Genomic DNA, 18,534 nt, shown 5'->3' with positions numbered 1-18,534 from the left:
GTTCATCTGTCATAGATGAGAAATTCAAAGGGTAGCAGAATTCAAAAAACGTTTAAGAGCCTTTTTTTGCATGATAAACTGAACAAATAAATACAAGTTGCTTATTTAAAATATGGATCCTTTCGTACATTTTTGAACAGTTTATACTTAAAGTACGTAGTAAGAAAACAGGAGGAACAAAATATATTATGCTTGTCTTTGTGTCCAGTGTTTTGGTAAAGAAAATGCTTTCTTTTTATCCAGTTTACAGTATGTTTCAGTATTCTGTGGGTTCACCAGACATTGTTTGGACCTTAATTGGTGTGAGGTGAGGTGGTCTCAGCTGTACTGTAATGTTATGAATTGTGCTGTTTGTCAGATCTTGATTGATTTTTATGTTGAAGTCATTGAAATTGAGTTCATTCAGCCTAGACTGGGAAGCCAAATGAACAATCCTTTGATTGCTGTATGTTTCACCCTTTCAGTTCAACCTTTATCACTAAGAGACAGTCATATAAACTGGGGTGAGAGCTGCCATAGAGGGCAGGTAATAAAAGGAAAACCCCACTGAGCTGAATCTGAAAAAAGCTGGTAATCTATGTATTCCTTTAATGTTAATGAAAAGCTTGAACATTATGAAAACTGAAGTTTTGTGTGGATCGCTTTGCTATAAAATTACATGTAGGTCTAAGCTTAAATAGAGAAAAAAAGAACAGCTTCCCAGGTTATTTTTCAATGAATTCCTTGATGCATAAAAATGCCTGAACAAGGTGACTATGTACTACTGTAGGTGACTAGGTTTCAGCGTAAGTGACTGTAATGATGCAGGTTTAGAGACTGATTTGGTATGAAACAATGCTGTGAAGTCTGATTAAAAATGTAGCGCCATTTGTTTCTAATGGGAATCGTTTAGACACTATATTTTTTACTATAGGCAGATAAGAGTTAACCCAGTCTTCACAATGTTAAAAATGTCGTACTGTACCTTTCAAAGCAGCACAGTACAATATGAACTGTGAACCTGTTCTTCAGTTTGCATTTCCAGGTTCACAGTTCCACAGTTTTCCACTGCTGTATTCACTGCACTACCACTGCATTTCATATACCTTTTCAATAGTAATTCAATGTAAACTTCCTGTAATGAAGACCAGAGCCTGACAGTATCAGGTGTCTAATGTGTCCTTTAAATGCGGCAGAATGCGTTGCTGCTTGGACTAACCAAATATATTCTGCTGTACTGCAGTCCAGAGAAGTGCTCTGGAATGAAGTACTTAATAAATAATCCCATTACAACATGAAAGGTAACATATTTGTGCAGTATAACAACAGTCATACCTTTAAAAGCAGGTCATTTGTTTTAGGCTAAATTAGTCACCTCACAATGCAAGTACAACATTTTATTTCTTATTTTGAAGTTGGTAGTTTCTGTTCCTTTTTCAAAGATTTTTATTCAAGTAATGCATTTAAGAAGAGTTTGTATTTATACTGAGCCAGCATTCTCTCTGTATAATTAGATGTGTTTTGGGATCTCCGAGCTCTAGATGAAAAACAGAAGGATGTGTTTTGAATGCTGTATGCCCTGGGGTTGGGGAATGCGCTAGATAAGGTGTGCTGTTACAATAACTCCTGCCAGTGAAGAACTGACCATGCAGAGCTGTGGGCTGTTCTTCTCTTGAGAGGTTTTCCGAGTCAGTGATGCAGAGCAGATAATTGTTAGTTTAGGTATTGTTTCCAGACTGTTACACTCAAAGCTAAATGAATATATTAATTCCTTAAAATAAGTTGCATTGAAGCAGCAGAGGAGATTGTATTCCTTATGGATTGCGATGCAGTCCGTTTCGTAAGACAGTGAAAAAGCAGAAGGGGAAAAAGCACAGAGTTTTTTGCTTTTAAATTAGACCTCGGGACTCATTTTAGCATGGTGTGCTGCCCCAGTGTGAAAAAGCAGGATCACTCATATTATACGTGATTGCCGAGTAGTTAGTGGAAGTATCCCCAGTCAAATGCAGTGAAATATATTATGCTTAGTTTTATTTCTTTTCCAGATTATCTTAGTTTTCAGACTGCACTTTCCTGTTGGCTATTTGTCCTTGATAAACATCACAACACCAAATTATCATGCATCACTGGAAACAGTATGAAATTAGAGTATTTTAGGTTTTGGTTTAGCATTTGATCTTTAAATAAAGCTACACATTTCATATTTGTGTGACATTTTTCATTCTATTTGGTTGTAAGAGCTTGCATGAAATGAAATACACAGTAGAATCCCTTGCTCTAAACAATAATTCATTGACATCACTTTTCTCAATTACCTTACTTTAATGTTATATTAAGCAGTGTGTGCCCTCACAATGTTTTTGTTTCCCTGCAACTATGTATTGACTTTTTTCTGCTAGATGCTTCCATTATGCTGTAATCATTTACTGTAAGATACATTCCTGAAAGTGCATCTAAATTTATTAAACACAGCTAACATTCACCTATATTTTTCTTAGAACTGAACACCTGTAATATATTAATATTTTGAAATGGTATGATGATGCAGCTTCTGTCTAGTTTATGAAAGCATTGCCCTCTAGAAAACAAAACTGAAAAAAACATTTTCATAGCAGATTCTTAGCACACAGAACGGCGGTAATACATTCCCAGCCTTTCTGCCTCAAAGGATGCTAAGGCAATACAGATCCTTTTCTGAAAATTAACTCGCTTGATAATTCTTGGTTAACAGCCTTAGAAATCTGACTTACCTTTAAGAGTAAATTACAGATGAAATGGAGAATACAGTAAAAATCCTCTGTGCTTCCAGTACATGTCCGTTCGTTTAGTTGATTAGGGAGCTTAGATTGAAGAGATGATCTTCCATGGTAATAGTAAAAGCAGCGGCAGCAGCAGCAGCAGTAGTTGTAGTAGTTGTTGCACATCGGCTGCTTGATATCAGAAAAATTCTTCAAAGCCCCGTGAGATGTAGCTACCACTTCTTCTCCTAAGGTATCAGTAAGACATTTACTTAGCTCCAGCATTCGCTAGAGGCAGGCATGCACTCATGAAGTTTTCCTCATTTACTGCTGCAGTCCCTGTGTGTTTGTGTGTGTGTGTGCGTGTGCGCGAGTGTCAGTGAAACAGAGGTGGGGAGGGGGAGGGGGGAGCTGCCAGGGAAAGTCCGATGCGTGTATCAGCTACAGCTGGCGAGCTCATGCATCAACAGTAAAGACCTCCTTATCTCATCAGCTGGACCAATATCCTTGGTGACTTAATTGCCAGAGAGATGTTATATAAACCAGAATTCTAGCTAGAGCGCTTGAAAGGAAATTTGTGAAATCATTTTGCACCGGTTTTAATTGGATGCCACCTGCCCACATTATTTTGCGAGCTGACACTTGCATGAGGGAGAGAGGGGGGGGAATAGTCAGTGATAACTGGCCGCAAAGACTGCTGACTTGCTACAAGAGACATTTCAGCTTAAGACCTTCCTACCCCCACACACCCCTTAGAGATTTATTCTAACGAGAGACTTGTTGAGTCTGATGCGCAACATCTACCAGTAGCACAGGATCATATGTTCTCTATTAATGTGGATGTCCTGAAGTACAGTATAAGTGTGGGCTCTGTTCATGCATCTGCATCATAAAAAAATAGTCTTTCACCCTCGTCAGTCTGTCAAGGTCTAATGCATGCCATTGGTATAACTAATGCTGCAGTGTAGCTTTAATTGTTTTCTCCTGCTGAGCTTCACAATGATTTTGCATTCAACTGAATGGTGCCTTACAGCCTAGGCAATGGCTTATGGAGGGCTAAGTTTTACTGTTTTTAAATGTGCTTGATTCAAAAGTACAAATCATATGCTAAGTTTAAGAATTAAAAATCACATGCCCTGCAATAAGGTCATATGTATGCATCGCTGTTACACACAGTCAATATTATCTGTTACCTGTACCACAAATCCACACTATGAACGAAAAAGCAAGGTACAAAAACAGACTTTTCAAGTTATTTCAGTGTATGTGTGGTACATATAGTTTGGTTCTTTTAATGTCAGTTTTCCTTGATGTGTTTTAGCTACATTCAGGGATACTTATGATGCTACAGTCTGTACAGTAGAAGGTAGATTTTATTAACCCAGCTGTGAAGCACAAAGGAAGCTGGATGGTGAAGAGGTGCTGGTATGATATTCAGCACAGCTCTTTTAGTTGCTTAAATTACAGTAACTGCAGTAGCATAATATGTAAATATATAAAGTTTTTCTTTCTGTATTTTTTATAGAAATTCAGAATTTCACTGGGTAAAATGTTTGCCAGATGTTTTGCACGATAGAGTTAGGGACAGAAGTTCAAAATATAGCCATAGAGGCAATGGTTGTGTGTCTCACATGTTTTAATACCTAAACCCAGTATATACTAAATATATTCTCCTATTCACGGCTCGTTGTGTAGGATATCAGCTTCTAAATGTGGATGTGAAAAAGCCTGCCTCGCAGTTGTCATCGCAGCTTTGCAGTTCACTTCTTTGGCAGCTCAATTTACACACCGCATATGTCTTGAGGTATTGTACAATTCAGGATTTCTGGTTTTCATATCCTTGTGGTTTGCAGACACAGCTGAATTTTGCTGCAAGTGTCAAGATTTCTGCTTTTGTTAACTAATTCCCCTGTATCTGATTTTGCTGTAGTGCCTAAAAACTAAAACTGAAGGATGAAGCAGATATCTCTTAATGTAGTTAATCTTTTTTTTCCTAAAAATGATACAGGTTGTATGACATTTTTGAACAGTTAGGAAAATTGAAGATTAAGTGCCAGAAAAGGATAAATGCCACCGTACAGGTTGAAAGCTTTTGAGCCTGATGATCTTTTTTAGTTTCCTGCTCCTGTTCTTTGTTAAGGAACCCCCAAAATCGCCATCTAATGTCCCCATGTTATGCTGGTCTGAATAGTCGAGTGGTAATGTTGAAAAGTCAAACCGCACAGTTGTATCTCATTAACACTTCTGCAGTGTGGGTGGAAGTGAGCTGCTGTCAGCATCTTCAGAAGTAATTATTTAATTCATTTAACTTCACAATATTACAGGGAACCTGTCACTGTTAAAAACAAAATCCGCTGGTATGTAATGTGTTAGGTATGCCCTAACAGGAAGCTACAGTAACGTCCTTCAGGTTTTAAGCTTCCTTTTTTGTTAAAAGCTGGAATGTTAAGATTTTCATGTGTTTTATGCATGCTGTCTTTGTACTTCAGACATGTGCTGTTCTGTAGGAGAGGCTGTCAGATAAACTTGCAGAGTAAGACGGTGACTTACGTAAGTAGGTACATTTTACTGAAAAGAGGTGCAAGCCTGAGTGTACATTTAGCAGTCTCTTATATTTGTAGTAAGAGATCATACTCTTCTTTAGGCAGTGACAGTTACTTAGGAAAAATGGAGACCTAGTAGAGGCTATTCGGAAAGCTCATTGTATTGTATCATAGGGTCCATTATTGTATTGAATTGCTTTTACAACTTACATGTTGACCACCTTGTATCAGTTCAGAGGCTTTTATCACAGTTTCTAAGTTAGCCTAGTTTCTCCTAGCTGTTATTTTATTTTTCATTATTACATCCAAAGCATTGTGGAATTCAGTACTTCTTATACATTACACAAGTTCTTTTTTGGCATGATTAATCAAGTTTTAAGGAAATTTAGTGCTAAAATACTGTATTTCCTGAAGTCTAAGAAGTGTACCAATCACAAGAGCCTTAATGTCTCAGTGCTTTTGCAGGTTGCGTCTTTATTCTACTGTAGTCTCGTTCAGTGTTTCTTTTTCTTGCAAAATAAGATCTCTTTACAACAGTACAAAAATCCCTAACTGAAAAGAGTTAAAGAAAAATGTGGTTTTCATGAGCAGCTTCTTTAGTAATGCTTTCCATTTGTTGTGTGCTGCTTGCATACAGCAGGCTGTGGTGATTTGAATTGAAAGACTTTTCTTTGGATTCAAATTGTTTTCTCTTTTTCTTTTTTGCTGCTTGAAACCCAGTAACGCATTATGCAGACCCATGGCAGCTATAATGTTATGAGAATGCTGCAAAGCGTGTAGTAGTTTACTGAATCACAGGAGCAGGTCCTGTGCTAATGTAAGGGCTCAGAGTGGTCTGCTGAGGCAGTACTGCCCCCTACCTCCAAGTTTTCCTTGTGATTTATCCCAGAGATAAGAGAAACTGCATGGATTATTAGCCACAGATGGTGGCTGTTATACACATTGCTGCAGTTTAATTGTTTTTTGTCCTTGTTATTGTTTGATGTGATTTGGTGACATCATAGGTTTGCAGGTTTTTTTTAGGGCATGCATAATTTGTGAAAAAATAAGTGTGTCAAAACCTTTCGAATGTAAGCACTTTAATATAGAAGAGACACTAAAACCTGATTATTTTGACAGTGCAGTTTTAAAGTAGTTACCTTAAATTAACATCATAACTTTAAACTATGCTTTAAGCATGCACTGAATACAGAAGTTAATTTTAAAAACACAAGAACTCTGAGAGTTTCTTTTGAGGAACATTGTTGGTTTTCTGTCTAAAGGCAGCTGAAATGTTCAACCTGAATTTCAGCATCAACAGTGTAAGATGTAAGAGGATTCTGTTCAATGTTGTTGATGCAAGAGTAAGACAAGTAAGTAAAACTCTTACACCAGAGACAAGGCTTCTTAAATACCATATAGGTGGTTTTGATTCTGTAATTTGCAACTGAAATTAATGAGCAGGATGAATTCAAGCTAGAGTGGGGAAGTTTCTTATTAAGGGTATTATTATTCTACCTGCATGCTGTAAATTCTTGACAGGAGTCTCGTCATTGAAGCAAATCAGCACAGAAGACTTTGCTGGAGGCTTATGTTCTATATTTCTTTTCATAAATTGTCAGACTGTCTTGTATCTGAATCTTTTTTTTAAAGGCCTTTTCATAATGTCAGACCTATTTCAGTGTTCTGATTTTGAAGTGTAATTAACAGGTATGTAAGACATTTAAGACATTAGCAGTGCCCTAAGAACCCGCCTTGTAAAATGGCATTAATTTGACTGCTAAGAATAACTGCTTTCAGAAGATTAATGTCATCACTGCTAATTCTATGAATGACTAAATATTGAGCTAAGATCTTTATTTCCCTTTTCTGAAGTACCAAGATCTTGTCTTGTGTCAAATAAGATGGAAGGACGGACAGAAAGACAAGCTGATAGTCTGGTTCCTGGTTCAGTTTCCAATTAGATTGCTATTTCTTGCCTTATGAAAGTTATAGGGCATGAGGGAGCTCACATAGACTGAAGGACCAGGCCTTTTTATGGACACCCTTGATTTTAAAAGATACTTGTACTACTGTGTAATTCTTATATAAGTGCTTACATTACTCACTTTCACAGTATGAACCAGGTAAATAATGCTCTAATCTTTTAAGGTCTGCCTGCAGCTGGGGTTTAGAGTAGTGATGTTTATCTGAGAAGCTGTTGGCTCTTTCAAGGACACGATTCATTGTTACAGAGCAGTGAACAGTTTAACACTGTTAGACACATTACTATATAGAATAAAAACAGCTAATCAATAGTGTAAAAAATTAGAATACATTTGAATCAGTTCTTCTTTTCAAATCATTGTTTGTCCTCATTTCTTTTGAAAATTATTTTCTCTTTACTCCTATCTCAATAGGTATAGCTCCATCTTGAGACCCACCTGATGCTAAGAACTGAACTGTGGGGAACCATTCATCAGCATAGTCAAGGGGGAGCTGCATAGTCATTAGCTGGGCTGCTAAGAGATTCATTTAATATTTCTGTATCTTCAATGACGTTACTGTATGTAGGTCACTCCTTCTAGACTTAGAATGCCACACAGGAACTGAGTTTTTCTGGCCAAATATTCAGTATTTCTAGTTTTCATGTCTTCTCTACTGCAAGTGTTTGCCCTTTTTATCTAGCAAAAGGAGTCTCCCTGTGTACAGGAAAAAGATGACATTATGTGGTTCTAGACTGCACATAGAATAGTGACAAAGACTAGCCTTGTGTATCCTTCAGTTGGAAACATTGCATTTTTTCTTTGTTTTGTATATAACATGCAGACTTCAAATTTTTTAAATAAAAGCAGTCTTTATTTTAAAAATGCAAACAGTTAATCACAACAGAATCTGTCTTTTCCTCTCAAATTGCATGTACAATGGAGGCTTCTTAAATGAATTCACTATACAGTGAAACAGCTTTCAGAGAACATTATTCTTTATTGACTTATTCAGTAGACTTGAGGCCTCAAGATATGGAAGGTTGAACCTACGTATAGTTCCCTTCTGGCAACTGTTATTGTCGCCATCATTTGTCCTAAGCAGACACTTTAAATACTGCCTGCCAGTAACACTGAAACTACCCCTGTAAACCTGAGGCACAGCTATAGTTAAATCACTCTTGCTCAACCATGAAGAACCTGGTCAGGAGCAGCTACAATACATGTGTGATTGATCTACGAGAAGGTCATTTTTTATTGGTCATTGGTTTCCTTTATGGAGTGTTTTTATCCCGTTTTGATTTCTGCTAAGCCCTGTAGGTAGCCTGTGTGAGCTGGAGAGTCCTGTTGAAGGTGGTTATTTGAAGGATGCTCTGAAGATAACGTGGAGCATGTTCACAAAAAGTCACTACTCTCACTCACTTTTGCTTCATGTAGTGTACATGGAAATGGTTTGGCTGAAGATGCAATTGGTGTCTTAGTATGAAATTAATTATATCATTTATAATATAATATCATTTTGGTAATCATTTGCTTAAAGTGAAAAGCTATACTCCTGTCTACCTGAGAAAAATGGTCCCAACTGCATCACTTATTTGCCAGAAAATATTTATTTATGAAATCACAGTGGTGTATTTTGTGGTCATTTGGATTTTTCTATTGTTTTTAATCCATATAGTGTTATTCAAGGTAGTCCATCACATCTTGAGAAACACACAATGCATAGTTATTTTTTTTTTCATTTGTGACATGATATTTAATAGCAAAGCTTGTGGAGAAATGTTGGAGAATATTATCTTGCATTCATATTTTACATGCCTTTAAGTCTTTGGCATGACCAAACTGGCATTGTTCATTAGCTTTTACTTTTTACTTTACACATAGGCTCCCTTCAATTTTGCGTTAAATCTGATCCAAGGCTTCCTCAAGGAAGGTAGTAGGCATGGTTATGGTTTTTCAGAGGAGAAGGTTTGCCTTGTGGGGAGAAGTAGTGTAGGAGACCAAGTGCTAGCTGGGACACAGCTGCGTCTTGCAACATTCATATCTGTGTGGTTCATCCAGCAGCTGTTGGGGAATTCATTGATTTATTATAGATTTTGGATATTCTGAGTCATCTGTTCTGATCATGTGTGAAGTGTGTAATATCTGCCTGTTGGCAACAGAAACCAACTTAACATGTAAAACGTCTCAAAAATTCATGTCCAGATGTCAACTGTTATTAACAAGAGACTTTGGGCTCCTTCATTCAACATCTGTTACTAAAAAGCAAAATGCAAGCACTGCATAATTTACAACTTCAAATGTGTTTTGCTTTGAAAACACAGAATCTTTTTATCATCAGATTTGCATTATTGTATTTTTTTAACAAGCCAAGTATGTTTTTGAGGTGCTGCATCACTAATAGGGAAAATATGATCCTCGTGGCTTATTTTTTCTTTGAAGGAAAAAAAATAATGAAAAATGTCTGAATTTCAAAAAGTGAAAGGCGTCTTACATAATCCTATGATTGAAAATGTTATTTCCAGCTCTTCTATTTAGAGTCTTTTACCTTCGGTAAAGCAATACATACTGTGTGTATACATATAAGCTGTAATTCAACAGCATATACTGTACTGTACAGTATGTGTATGTGGGGGCATCAGAGTGGAAAAGTGGTTAGAGCTCTAGACGCACATCTGGAAGGCTGTTTAATGCTTGAGCACGGTACTTTGTCCGTATTGCTCCAATAAAGAATGCAACTTGTATAAATGAATGGAAATGTAAGTTGCTTTGGATAAAAGCATTGATTAAGAACATAAGAAAGGGTTACAAATGAGAGGAGGCCATTCTTCCCATCTATCTCATTTGGTTTCAGATAATTATTATTATTAATAATAATAATAATAATAATAATGTGGCTGCTCACACAGCTACAGCTGCTGCTCCTGAATTGCCAGTAGGTGTTTGCATTTTGATGATTTGTTAAGTTGAAGGGTTCATTTTCTGAATAATTGCCACATTGTCAAATTGCATGTACTGTAGTTAATATCTTGCTAGTGGGATTTCTTTTAGCTTAACATTTCTGCTACACTGCTGGCAGTGACCTGTGCTGCTACATGTTAAACCTATTTTTCTGTTGAGAAACCATTGTGATTTGTCTTCTAATTCTAAGTGGCAGTGAATTGCTTTGGTATGTAATTATTTTGTTCCCTTAGAGAGATTTCTTACCCACATCCAGTGCCTTGCAAACGTCTTCAGACCCTTCCTAATGATGTCCCATTTTGTGAAATTCCAATATGATGCATCCACATTTTTTAAACTTAGTATTTTGAGCAAAACCTGGATGCTCAAACTTAATAATTCTAAGGATAAAAAGAATAATAAATTCCAGCAAACCCTAAAGAGAAAAAAGTGAAAAGTTGATTGCATATGTGTTCAGAAGTATTTATCTGTAATTTCTGCCAAAGGAGGAAACACCTTTGGCAGCAATTACAGCCGTAGGTCTTTTGGGGTAAATATTTGCCAACTTTGTACACTGGCTTGGTGCAATTTTTGCCCATTCTTCTTGGCAGATTTGCTCAAGCTTGGGGATAATCTATGGATTTCAGTTTTTAAGACTACAGATTTTAAATAGGATTGAAGTAAGGGCTTTGGATTAAAGTAAGGTCATAAATGGAAATTCACCTTTTTATTCATAAGCCATGCCAATGTAGCTTTGGTGTAGCTTCATACAGTTTTAGGAATGAAGAATGTTTTCTGCTGAAATTTGTTAGTTTCCATCTCTACTCTGTTTCCATCAGTTTTGACAAACGTCCTAGTTCCTGCTGTTGAGAAGCAGATTGATAACATATTGCTGCCACCACCATGCTTGATTTTGGAATGGTTTTGACTGAGTGATGCACTATGCTAGGTTTATGTCAAATGAAACACTTTTCATTTAGACTAGAATTTTCCAGTTTTCTCTCATCAGTCTACAAAATGTTTGATGCTTGCAGTTTCACTTAGGGGCAATAAAACAAAACACATGCAAAATCTGAGATTTTTTGTTTAAGTTCCTTATAAGCTCCCTTTGTGAACAGGATCTAGTAGACCCATATATATTTTCTTCATTCGTAGCCATTTACCCCTCTAATTATCTCCTTGCTGTTGATCTCACAGTAGAATCCCTATCTAGTATCGCCCTTGTCCAACTGCTCAATATGGATGGATAGCCTGATTTTGGTGCGTGCCTTCTGCTTATGTTTCTTGTCACCATGCTTAAAAAGATGTTAAATTTGATATATTTTATACCTCTCTCACGATTTATGCCTTTATAAAACTTTATCCTTGTGTTTCTTTGAAAGCTCCTTGGTCTCCATGACCATTGAAATGTACTACCTGATAGACCTTGCAGGAATATGTGTATTTATTCTGAAATCATGTGCTTGCACCTTACACAGAAGATTGTGTATATAGCAAATATTAATTGCTGCTTCAAAATTATGACTACAATCTTTAGAGCAACAAAATGTGTCAATTGGTCTGAATACTTTTGCAAGGCCCTGTATGTTTTATATGAGGAAATAGACTAAAGTCTTCGTTTGCATGTTACAATTGGACTTCCAGCTTAGTTTTGGAAAGGGTAGATGTAAAAAATGGTAAAAGGCTCCTACTAACTCTGTCTCTCCTAGAATTTAGCCATGTGAACCACACTGTTATACTTTAATTTACAGTGTTAATGTTTCCTAGTTCTTTAACGATAATTACATGAAAACTGCTTTCAAATACAATTTGATTATGTTCCAAATCCTGAGAGGGATTTAAGGCACAATAATAATGGAAGCTAAAGATTTTTTTTCAGTTAAAAATAGGATTTAAATCTAGTATTTTTATTCATTCCAAATGCACAGTTTGTGAGAACCCACCAGTTGGTGATTTGGTTTCAATTCAATGCCCCGATGACATAAGAATATTTTACAATAGTATTACTGTGTAAGTTGAATATTATAGTTTAATCTCTAGGCACGTCACAGCGGAAGGTGGGATGAAAACTGCTTACAGTATATTGATGCAGTGTGATAGTACTTAGCATCTGAGAAGTAATGCTAAATAATTGGTCCATTTTTCATTGAAATAGTAATATTTCTATATTAATTCAGCTGGCCATGGGGAGAGCAATGTTTTTAATCAGTTTTCGATGCCTTTGCACGAATCGGAGTATCACAAACCAAACGAGCAGTGAAATCCAGTCCCAGATTAAGTGGAAACACTGTTGTAGTCACTACTGAGCATCAGGGCCCCAGTTGTCCTAATTAAAGTATTTTAATGAGTTTTCTTGTTTATGATCTGAGTTTTTTTTTTAGACCTAATATCAATTTCTAGCTTTTGCAGTGTCATGCTTACAAGCAGAAATGGGATTATCTTTCCCTTTATATTGTGAATGACAAATCCTCTTTTTCGTCATTGGATTGTAGCTTTAGTTTGTATGTGGAAAAAATCTTACCAATGCAATCATGCTGTGACATGTCTAATACCTTCAGACATAATTGAAAGCAGTTTAAGTACCTTTTTACAATGTTGAATTGGTAAACATATATTTGGATGAATTTGACATTTGGATCTCTTTTCCTGGGCCTTTTTTATTTTAGGAATGGTCCTATTTTCATCACGCTCTGCTTCCAGAGCACTGTACATGATGCATCTCTCATTATATTTGCTTTCCAATTATATAAAACCAGAGCACATTTCAGGACTGCTTGCCAAAGAATTGCATTTAGGTATTCATTAAATCATGGCTCAAATAAATAAACTGGTGTTTATCGCATATCACATGTTCAGATAGGCCTGACCATTACAATGTGCCCTTTGCTGAAACTCGGCTGTCTCTCTTAATAATACAAGCAATACTGTAGGATTTTCAGAAACTTGTTAGACTGTTTTTGTCCAAACACAGGATATTCTGTTTAAGCCTTTAGCTATGGAACAGTATAGCTTAAGTCGGTATCATTTTAGACTTTCAGCTGAAATATGGCTTGGATAGAATGTGACCCTTGCTTTTTGTGTAGTGGAAAAAATGTTCAGTTGCTTGACAAGCTCATTTAAGGATGGGCATCAAAAGCTCCTAATCACTTACAACAACAATGGATTCAGAAAGTTATCATCAGTAGAATGACAATCTTTTTGTAGCAGGGACACAGCTATTTTATTGAACAGACATGGCACAGATAAATTCATCATGGTGATATATATTGTCATCCACAAGGTTGCACAACAGGGTCTACTGTGAAAGTCTTTAATACTTAATACTAGTACTTTATGTGTTGCTTTATACATCTGCCATGCATGCTTTGCACCAGCCTGCAGTCTTGCATAATTCAGTCCACTTTCAAGCAAAAAGATGGGCTAAACATGTGAACGTTCACTGGTCTCTTGAGCTCTAGATGCTGACCGTTGTTCCAGCTCATGGCACAGTTTTTCATTGCGTCTCACGATTCGCAAGTAGGGTATAGATGACATACCGTAATTGTTCCATTCTCATCTTACAAAAACGCTGTTTATACACCAGCATCAAAAGGATGTGTATTGTCCTGCTTGAATGTTGTCACATCAGCATGATCCCAGAGTAAAGACAGTAATTAAGGTCTCAAGACTTGATCGATAGTAGCAACGTGCAGTCAGGTTGCCATCAATCATTACAAGTGGAGTGTCTAGTAGCACAGCACCTAGACACTCCTGCCCAAACCATCACATTGGACCTCCCCATCGATTACTCTGTTGTGTAGAACAATTAGCGTATCATTCTGCATCAGGGTAAACTACACAAAATCTTCATTCATCTCTATAAACAGAGCCTGGATTCATTGCTGATTTGTCCACCTAAGGTGATTCAAGGACATTGTTCTCTTGTGACAGTGTCACTATATTGGTTTCTCTGCTTTTGTGGATTTTCACCAGGCTTGACATTCAAAAGGTTCAGTCACCTCATCACCTTTGCATAATCCAATCACTAATGAGATACTGTAATTCGGTCCTTATGTGAGAGAGTGAATAATTGATGAATATGTTGCTGAGAACATTTAATCAGAATCCAAAATGCAACAAAAAATATTTTTCTAAAACCATATATCAATTGGGTGATGTTTTAATGCATACTGTAACTACTGTATATTAAATCAACTTTTATGTTTTCAGTTCCCAAAGTTCTTCCAGGTTTCTGTTTTAGCTGTTTTCATTCATTTTGCTTTGCACATGTAGTTCATACAGTAAATGCTGTAAAATAATCTCACTATCTAACAACTAAATTAGTACAACTTTTTGAACCATTGTATTACAGACATTCTACTCTTTGTATTTTTGACTGCAGGTCTTCCATAAAGCTTAGATTTTGTAACTACACTTTAACCTAGTTTTAGATCTTTCCTTTTTGCTGTGTATTTTCTGTCGGGGAGTGCCAAGGTTTCAACATGTTTGTGTGTGTGTAAAAGGAAAATCGTAACTCCCACTCCTCTGATATTGACAAGGGACCACTAGGCTGATTAATGGGAGTATTACCATATTGACAGAAATCTCTTTAAATCTGGTAAGACATCTCTGGTTAATATTGGAAGGTAGAAAATAAAAAATAATTATATTACAAGTGTGAGAAACGTAGCAGTGTACAGGAATTAAGCACAAAGCTTTCTGACATCCCTTGTGTGTATTTTTAAAATGGATCTTCAACTGTTCAGACATTTCTACATTTTCTATTTTTAATCGAAGACTCTCAATCATTAAAGGATAAAAAATGTACTGTTCTGAAGCAATCAATTGAAAATCCATTTTGCAATCAATTTTTACAACCTACAATCAAAGCCAGCTCTCTTTCAATATGCACTCTGGCTTTGGGTGTGTATATGTAGTGAACTAGCCTTTTTTATTAAATATAAAATCCATCAACTAGTCTGTCACGTAATGCGACCTATTTTACATGCAGGTCACTAGTGCCGATCTAATTTGATTTATTCAGTTGTATAAAATTACATTAGGGCCTGACATATACAACACAGAGAAAACGATAGCCTGAAGCAAGCATGCCAATATGCAACATTGTATATATATTTTTTTCTTTTCGGCTTTTCTCCTCCCCCTCTGTAGCTGGGCACCTGTGTTTTCTCCAGGTTATATTTTTATTCAGTAACCACTAGTGCCTAATATAACCACTAATAGGCTAAATACAGCAAAATTTGTGTTTTTAAGAAATCTTCGGTGTTGTTGGCAAATGTTAATATGTTAATTCTGAGATCCAAGGTAGCAATCTAACCTGTCTGAAATTGCAAAAAAGTCACCGAAGAGTAGAAAAATAATTTGATCCATTACTTTGCCAGGGCAATTTAAACATCTGACCTGGGCTCATCCTGACAGACCTTGAAGCCCTTTCCGTGGGCTGCTGAATTCATAATCTGTGCTACTTTCTAGGACTTTTTCCTATGGGTGGCTTAATAAGCAACATTTCCTTTATTATAGTGTAAAAATCTGTCTTAATAAACATGAGATATATCTATGATAACTAAAGTTGTGCCATAAGAGTGTAAATGAACACAAAGGGCTTTAATTTAATCTAGACAAAGGTAACGATGCAGTTTTATACACGGTATAATGTTCATGGGATACATAAAATCAATCAACATGTTTTATACATGATGATGGAATATTTCATTTCTAAACTGAAGTTTTGCATTATTCCGTTGTTAAAGAGCATCTAGGGTAATATTAAAATCCTGCTGTGTTGTTCAGAGGCTTGCTGTATTTTCTTTACTTTTTACCTCTTCTGTGTTTTTTAAGGACAGATCTGATCTTAGAGACTTTAAAGCATGAAGTATCTGCTACTTTTCAGTTTACCTTCAGGATTAATTGAACATCTTGAAGCACAAATGATTGCTTTACACTCAAGTTTTACATTCTTTAGTTTTGTTCAATCTGGATTCCCATGGCAGTAACACTATAATCAAGCAACGAGAAGAGACATTTTTGGACCACAGGTTTCATCTTCTTATTTCATTGGACTTTGTTTAAATGCTAGGATGGATTCACGAGGTCAGAGAAGAATATTCATTTTACGTCAGCAGCTTTGGGTTGAAGCTTCCTGGTTCAAGGAAATTACATCTATTGTATTGGGACAGACATGGCTTAGGGAAAGCCTACTGTGATATTTAAAGGCTTGGGTAGGATTAACTTAATCACCCTACGTCACTTGTATTTCAAATGGGTACTCAGAGTCCCAAAGTGCTGGGAAAGACAAGTAGAATTTAACTACTGATTGCTTTAAAATCCAAGAAAATTTCCTTCATTCCTTCTAGGGGTTAAAGTGTAGAATGGGTTCTACCCACACAACCCGGGCTAACACAGAGAGATCATGGAAAGTCCTTGTAGAAATGTCCCTAATTCGGAATCGATCCTCACATCCAAGAGCTGTGAGGTTTGGCCACCACACTACCCAATTAACATCCACTGGTTTACATAATTCGCTTATTTTATCAGGCGGGTGCTTGGACCTTACTTCACAGGTTAAGAAGAAATTTATTTAGCATTTATAAATAAATGGCTGTAGCATGTCTTACCAACATTTAATTTGGCTTAATGTTTTTTCTTCCATTAAAGAACTTGATTAGTAAAGTAGCAATTACTTTCATTTGTAAGATTAAGGAACATTCAGCTCTGGTCTTAATATGCTAAATGAGTAAAATTAAAGATTTTTAGACCAGTTTAAGGCAGCTGTTTATAATGATAGCTTGTGGGGGAAAAACACTACACCATAATAGGATAATTAGAAACAGGAACACTGTTTATTATTCATCATGGATCAATGTAGCCATTTTCACCTACTCCTTGACTATGACTATTGATTATTTTCCATTATTGAGAAATGAATTCCCCTCTTGCACTGGTAGGAACTTTGAACATTATTTTTAAATTATGAAACATGCTGACAATTTAATCACTGACTGGAAAGAACTGCAGAATTTTTCACCAACGGTAAATATTAGGCATTCTTGTTTTAACCATGTTTAATTATTTTGAAAATAAAGAAAAATAGATATTTTGACTTTTTATCTTTCTGAGAACAAGGAGGCTTTGGGTTGGGTTGGGGCTCAACATAATTTACAAGGACAGAGTGAAAAGAGAAGAGTGAATACAGATTTACTGAGGGTTGATGGGGATTATCGGATACTCTGGAGGATCTTGATAGGTCATGATGTCTTGTCTGTGTGTAGTTTTCAAATCTAGAAATGTTCTTGTTTATCATGTACATCCATTTTCAATGGAAATTACACAGTGCTTTTTTTGGACTGACCAAGAAATGTACCTGGAAATGCATGGATTTTTAACCTTGAATAAAAAGAGGGAGTCAGCTCAATGATTTGTCTTTTTTGTGCCTGGCCAAGTAATTGACTTCCTACTTTACAGTTGCATTCATTTGCACCCTGCTTCTTAATCAGATGATTCCTAATTCTAATAAATTGTATGGTTGTATTGCACAGGCAAACTGTAACATGATCCCTGACTTATTCAATTTGCTTGAAAAGAATCTTGTTTATTTCAGTTTTAGGGAAGGTAGCTTTTTTATTCCCTTGCTGTCTAGTGTAGCAATGCTTCAGTAAATCAGAGACCTAACAAGATACTTCATTAAGTTAAAAATAAGTACACAATTCTGTTGTTAAGGGTGTAATTTCAAGAGGGATTCAGGCTACAAAAAAGATGCTGTAGTTTGATGATGTGTTAACAGTAAAAAATGATAGTGACTTGTTAGTCATTGTTAGAATAAGTTTTCATCTTGTTTTCTTTTATCTCTTTATGGTAACTAATTTTGCTTCGGTTTTGTAACTTACAGTTCAGTCTCTAGATTGGACTAAATTATACAGCATATTAGCTACACTCTATTGCTAATGAATATAAAAAAATTAAGATTGAAGAAACAAAGGCAAAATCAATTCTATTTCCTTGAAAGATTAATAAGAGCAGCCCCATTGTGCTTCTCTGCAAAGATTCTGTAGGTACAGTATGTATTTGTGGTTTTGGCCTTGAGATTGTTTTAATTCTTTTTTTTATTCTTGTCTTCACATACTCCTTTCTATGATCTAAAAGGGTTCTGCATATTCTCTGCACAGCATGCATCTTTTGACTTATTTTATAGCCTCATATACTATAGCTATGTAATGAATACTTCACTTCAAATAAGAATGCTGCATTTCCACTCCACTGATAGTTTTCTTGTAATAAAATCAAAAGGGACAAGTTTTTTTTTTTTTACTATTTTCACAAATGTTATTTTGTGTTAAGTTTAAGAAAAGTTAAGAAAATAATTTTAGTTATGTACAGATGTACAGTACATGTAGA

General features: G+C 36.0%; 2 protein-coding genes across 6 annotated transcripts in view; one reads left to right on the top strand and one right to left on the bottom strand.

The window, feature by feature from the left end:
* Nucleotides 1–3,205, bottom strand: part of insyn2a (inhibitory synaptic factor 2A) — a 40,877-nt gene extending 37,672 nt beyond the window's left edge. The window contains exon 1 of one of the 2 annotated variants that reach the window (XM_088635096.1): nt 2,730–3,205. The gene's annotated coding sequence lies outside the window, so the exon portion shown is untranslated. The remainder of the gene's footprint in view (nt 1–2,729) is intronic. The other variant, XM_088635095.1, reaches the window with a different exon arrangement.
* dock1 (dedicator of cytokinesis 1) overlaps nt 1–18,534 on the top strand; it is a 309,108-nt gene that overhangs the window by 154,636 nt on the left and 135,938 nt on the right. The window lies entirely within an intron of this gene.

Source organism: Lepisosteus platostomus, chromosome 6, assembly GCF_059453375.1.
Source record: "Lepisosteus platostomus isolate fLepPlt1 chromosome 6, fLepPlt1.hap1, whole genome shotgun sequence".
Taxonomy (NCBI): Eukaryota; Metazoa; Chordata; class Actinopteri; order Semionotiformes; family Lepisosteidae; genus Lepisosteus; species Lepisosteus platostomus.
Note: the sequence above shows the minus strand (reverse complement) of the source record. Positions and strands in the feature narration are given on the sequence as shown.